Consider the following 6,156-nt stretch of genomic DNA (forward strand, 5'->3'; position numbering starts at 1 on the left):
TGAGCAAGGCCAGGGATCAAACCTGCATCTTCATGGATACTAGTCAGATTCATTTCTGTTGCACCATGACAGAAACTCCCTTATTATCTACTTTAACGATGGGGCAGCAGGTCAGTGGAGAAGCCAGGACTAGGCATCATCTCAGCCTGACTTCAAATCCAGACATATAGGTGCCAGGCCACACTGTGTGTCACCTACAAAGCTTGGAAATGGTTCTGATTCTGTGGCCGGTCCAAAGATGTCAAGATGAGATCCCTGAAGCTACACAGAGGAACAAAACTGTTCCTCCATCCTTCGAAGGTGATATCTGTCCACTAGAGACCCCCCTACTTCTCTGCCCTTCTACACGCTTCATGTACAAGGGCCTATGTTAATATAGACGTGCAGGGGCCCACATTTCTTCCCAATGAGATGGGGGAAGGCTCCATGAAGAGATGTATATTTCAGCTTTGTATGGAAGGACCCAACCATGGGTGAGAGAGAGCCCAGCCCACTCGGGGTGCTGTGAGCTATCCTAGGTGAGACGGCCGTACCACATACGTGGGGAGGTGCTAAAACAAGAGTGGGCACAAGGCCTTGGGTGCCATCCTCGGGCTGAACTTCACCTCATCTGATCAGGGATCTTCAATGACCCGTTTCACCATAGACTTTCTTCCATTCCAGCTGAGCTTCTTTCCCTGTTCAGCATCTCACTTAGGGGAGAGTGTTGAAATTTGGTGCTGTTATTCCTATGTCAATTGATGGCTCTAAAGGAGATTTCTAAGCTCAGTGTAAAGAGAAAATAAAGGACAGTGACTGCAAACAAAAGAGTAACACAGGGGATTTGATTATAAGTCCATCCGTAGCAAGTCAGCTTAGATAGAGCCCATGAAAGTTGTCATTTGGGGACTCCATGAAAATACTGGGGATACCACAGACCGAATATTTTATTTAGAGAGCTGCCATAGTTTTTTTCTTTTTTTCTATTTGGTTTACTGACACTTTTTAGATTTCCAGTGAAAAGACTTCTTGCGGCTTTCAAGCAAAGATTGGCTTTTACAATTTTAAAGGGTTTGTGTAAACAGCCAATTCTTCCTTCCACGAATCAAAGAATATACGACAGTGATATACATGGACCACAAAGCCTACAGTACTTACTGTCTGGCTCTTTACGGGAATGGTTTACAGCCCCCTGATCTTGAACTTCTCCTCCTCCTCCTCCATCTCTGTTCAGACCCAGGACATTTAAGTCAGTGTTTAATGGGACTGGACACACCGTGAACAATGGTTAAGATCTACTTACCACTTCGAACATAGAGCCAGCTGAATGGAATGATGATGTTGACCTAGTGATTCCTTTTCTGAGAATCCTCAAGTTTCAGTGATGGTCACACTCACAGCTCTTTCAACTTTGCCTTTGATATTTTTAAAAACTGTCCTTCTCCCACTTAAGGGCTTTTGGTCGAATGTGGCAATGGTTTGATCCTCCTAATGCTAGTGATAAGTGGTTTTCTGCAGGCTTGGCAGGAACCTGGTCATTAAAGCTTACCCAAACAACTTTCTTAATTAAAGACATCAGTTTGGTACATCCCGGGGGTGCACAGCTTAGCCTACCATTAACACTCTTCAGGCTGCCTTTCCTCCAGGATTACATGGGGAGGGGGAAGCAGAGGAGGGTTGTGGATTTTTTTGGATCCATGAATCCAGCCCCTTTTAGTTTCCCATCAAACAGTAATTCCATATTTACCAAAAGGAGGTGTGTAGGTTTGGACATTTTTACATGGTTTGTTTCTTTCTCAACAGAGAAAAATTTGGGGTAGGGTAACCTTGTGCTCACAGACTGAAAAGAAAAACAGTCTGACTCAAAAATGAAAACTATGCTACATCTACAGCAACTCCTAATTACTGGCACGGGATCTCCCAGGCATATGTGAAGCTGTTCTGCAGCCTCTGGATGACCTGTGGCCTAGCTATCTTAACAGCAAACTTTGGCCCCTTCATTGGTAATGGGCAGCCTATATTTCTATCATCTTTGCTAAAGCACCTGCTGCTTTTCATCAGCACAAGCAATACGAAGCAGAGCATGTAGTCATCTCCTAAGTACTTGAAAGCGGGTCCTGCAGTCAGTAAGTTCTACTTGGCACACACTGCCATGGCTTTGAATGTCCAAATGGTTTGGGGTCAGCTCTTCACTTTACGAAGCAAGACTGGCATAGGCTGTGATGAACCATTAATATTCGAGATGCCTGTTAAGGTCTTTGTCTAGAAAATGTTTCTGTTCTCATCCCGGCTTGAACACATGAGCACATTGCTTTAGAAACCATGTTCTTTTTCAGTCAAAAGAGGCAAGGGATTATTTTTCTGAAATAGTGAACCATTATCTTTAATTTAAACTATGTCTCCATGCCACCATCTAGAATTTCTAGGTAGTGCGATTCAGGGGAAAAAGAAGGGAACCCAGGTTAAATCACAGCTCTGCCAGCTGAGAGCTGTGTAGCCACCGGCAAAATCACTCACTCTCGGACCTCAGTTTATCAACAACAATCACCTTTGAGGCACACAATGTGCCCAACACCAACTACAGATGATTTCATGAATAATCATCAATGCTCAACCTGGCTCAAGAGGGAAGGGTCACAACTTCCTAAATGTGCAGAGGAAGGAAGGAGTAAAGGTGAGATCATCAGAGAGAATGATCAACTCTGATTGTTATATTTTCTCAATTATAAATTAATCTATGTCTCAGTAATTTCCTTGGTGGGGTCAAGGTCATAGCGGTAGTGCTATTGAGCTACAGAGGCAATCCATGGGTCAGTTAGTTTCAGAGCACTTGTTCACAACCACCAGCACTTCCTCAAATCTTTAAGATTAGATCGTTCAAGATCCATTCTAGCTTTACTCTTCCATTAGTAGAATCCTGCCTATGGGAGGAGTCAACGATGGTAATTGTTTGAAAGACCAAGGACCAGCAGGGGAAGGGAGGAGGGAGAAGAAATCTCTAAAAAAGTGGACTGCAGCCTTTAGGAATCAGCAGAGATCCAAGAATTGCTATTAGTTTACTAAGGGCTCAAGAGATTTAGTGGTCCTCAAGCATTTTCCCATATTTAGGTGTCAGACTACAAACTGTTACATCTTAATTAAATCACCTTAAAAGTCATATCCTCAAAGGAGGAGAACAAAACAGAACTGGTTATGCTTGCTTTTGAACTATTTGATGTCGCCACTTCCTATTGATTTGTTTTAAAGTGATCATTTAATGTTTTTGAAGCACAGATTGAATCTCCTGGGGAAACACTAACGCTTCTATCTGGTACCATCATCCATATGGAAGTCAAGGAGGGAAGCTGGCGCCCATGGTGAGGATGGAGATGAGCTAGGAAAACCATCAAGGAAAACAGGATTTGGGCATGATCTGACTGCCAGGTAACTAACTGCTCCTCACTGTGCTCCACTCTTTAGCACAAAGCTTCAGGGAGCGGCTACACCAGGGACAAGGAAGGCCAGGCAGTGATGGCTGTTGCTGGCCTAATGAGGATGACACCAATGAGATGGGAGAACCCTGGGCAAACATTTCTTCATGTGAGTTGGTGGCTTAGACATGAGGCTTCAAATAGGACCAAAACAAAGTGAGGAACTGGGAGGTCAGACTCAAAGATGGTTAAAGGGCCATGATATCAAACCATCACTTTTTTTTTTTTTTTGGTCTCTTTAGGGCCATATCCACTACATGTGGAAATTCCCAAGCTAGGGGTCCAATTGGAGCTGCAGCTGCCGGCCTACACCACAGCCACAGCAATGTGAGATCTGAGCCACATCTGCAACCCACAAACAGCTTGCTGCAATGCTAGATCCTTAACCCACTGATCGAGACCAGGGGTGGAACCCATGTCCTCATAGATACTAGCCAGGTTCACTACTGCTGAGCCACAATGGAAACTTCCAAACCATCAACTTTTGTATTTAAATCTTAAATACAGCAGACCAAGTAGGTACTACTGGTCGGGGGTAGGGGGGTGGGGGGTGAGAAGTGGGCTGGAAGCTTTAGAAACTGGTTCATCTAAATCACTTCACGAGGGAGCAAGCCAAGGCCAACAGAGGTGGAGGCTTGTTCAGGTCTGACCTGGCAAAGATAAAGTTAGAATGGAGTGTTCTTCTTCCCAGACACAAAGGGCCTGGACATGTTTTAAGAGAGTTTAATCAAAGTCCAAAGTCTATAAATTCTTCAAAAGTTTGCCAACTACAGAAACTGGGAAGCTCGAAAACCCTGATTTTAACACCTGATAAACGTTTTTATAGCATTACCCGATCTATCGAGGCCTGGAATTCTGTTCGATGACAGATCTGACCTAGAGTCAACATTCTGGTCTCCCGGTTTAAAGAGCAAACACAAGGAAGTTCTGTATCCAGTCGTCGGAAAATCCCCCAAACCAACTCTCCCTCTGAGTCGGACATCACCTTCCGTGATGCCGGCTGCAAACAGCCTTCTACCGGACTCACCCTCAACGATTTCAAAAATACGTGCAGTAGCTTAGCCCTGGCCGCCTGAGGGTGGTACGAAGAGAGAGTTAAGGACCAGGACTTAATGAAATACCGGCTCTGCAAACAAGACTACTCCAGAGCATTAAAAAAAAAAAAAAAAAAAAAAAGGCATTCACCTCATTGTTTCAATTGAACAGAATGTAATGCAACAGCTTAAAGACTTTTCCCAATTAGAACCTCCTTAGACTTCTGTTTTAAGAAACAGACTCTCACCGGAGGATACAAAGAGGGAGGCCGGCTGCGGGCATCACCGCAGACTCGGGCTGTCCTCCTAGGCCATTAAGTTCGCAAAGTCCCCGAAGACCTGGGGTTCCATTTATAACCCCAACCCCCCCCCACCCCCCGAGGAACTGACTGCCGGCTTTCGCCCCCTACCTCCCACCCCCGGGCATATCTGCAGAGCGGGGACACCGAGGCTAAGTCCACAGAAGCAAGGATCCTTCAAGCCAAACGCGCCACGGCGCTCCCCTGGCCTCCGACTCCCACCGCGGGGCTCCGGTCCTGGGGGGCCAGGCTCCGGGCTCGGTGTTGGGGAGCTGACCTAGGGCGGTGGGCGCTCGGGGCTCATTGGCGGACTGACCCCTTTGAGTGGTGGGGGCTGGGTTGGTAAACTCCTCAGCGCACTTAGGAGCCCTTCTCCGAAGAGCAAACGCTACGGCCGCCGCGGCTACGGGTGGAGGGGCTGGAGCGCCGGGGACTCGGGGGCCTGGAGCCCGGAGCCGGGCGGCGGAGGCGGGTCGCCCCCTCCAGGCGGCGGCGGGCAGCGGCGGGCCCGGGTCCCCGAGGCCGGGCGCTCCCCCAACCCCGCCGCCCCCACCCCCCGGAGGGAGCGCGCGGGACACCGGGCCCCCAGGCACTGCGCTCCACCCGCTTCCACCTGCGGCTCCAGGGCGCGGGGCCGAGGGTGCCCGGGTCCCCTTCCCGCTCCCCGGAGCTCCCGGCCGAGCAGTCTCATCCCTGAAAAAGGACCCGGTGTCCAGCAGAGCGGACGCTTACCCGGGGAGGGGCGGCTCCCGGCGCGGGTCGCGCTCGCAGGTCGGCCCGGGAAGGTACGGCTGCGCTGCGCCGGCTCCGGCGCCCGCCGAGCGCCCTGCACCGCCGCCCGGGCTCGGACTTCCTCTTCCTCGGCCGCGCTCCCCTCTCGGCCGCGCCCCGACCCGCCCCTCCCGGCGCAGGGATGCGGGCCCCGCCGTCGCGAGCAGCGGATCCGCGGTCCCTCCTCCCCTCCGCCCCGGGCGAGGAAGGGGGGTGGGTGCGGAGAGAGAGAGAGAGATTAAGCCCTTGGACTTGACTCTGGAGCGTTGCCAAAGAGAGCAATCAAATTACAGCCCTTGGGGGGAAAAATTAAAAAAAAAAAAAAAAGAAAAGAAAAAAGGAAAAAAAAAAATCCCTGCTACTGTTTTCGCAGACGCATCACTTTTCTTCATTTTCCGGGCTCCTCAGGTTTAGCTTTCTCTCGGACGTGCTACTTTCCCATTTGATTTTGTAAAAGTAACACCCCCGACAATGCTTTTCATTCGACCAGTTAGTATTCACACAGAAGCTCTGGGGCAATAATAGGTACTAGGAGGGAGGAAGCGCACTGTTTTTCAGGCGTCATTACCCTAATCGCCTCAGTTAATGTACCAAATAACCTTT

General features: G+C 49.1%; 1 protein-coding gene across 1 annotated transcript in view; it reads right to left on the minus strand.

The window, feature by feature from the left end:
• PLEKHG1 (pleckstrin homology and RhoGEF domain containing G1) overlaps positions 1-5,776 on the minus strand; it is a 242,893-nt gene extending 237,117 nt beyond the window's left edge. Inside the window, exon 1 of the mRNA XM_047769938.1 lies at positions 5,515-5,776. The gene's annotated coding sequence lies outside the window, so the exon portion shown is untranslated. The remainder of the gene's footprint in view (positions 1-5,514) is intronic.
• Positions 5,777-6,156: the final 380 nt, after the last annotated feature.

Source organism: Phacochoerus africanus, chromosome 2 (assembly GCF_016906955.1).
Source record: "Phacochoerus africanus isolate WHEZ1 chromosome 2, ROS_Pafr_v1, whole genome shotgun sequence".
Classification (NCBI taxonomy): Eukaryota; Metazoa; Chordata; class Mammalia; order Artiodactyla; family Suidae; genus Phacochoerus; species Phacochoerus africanus.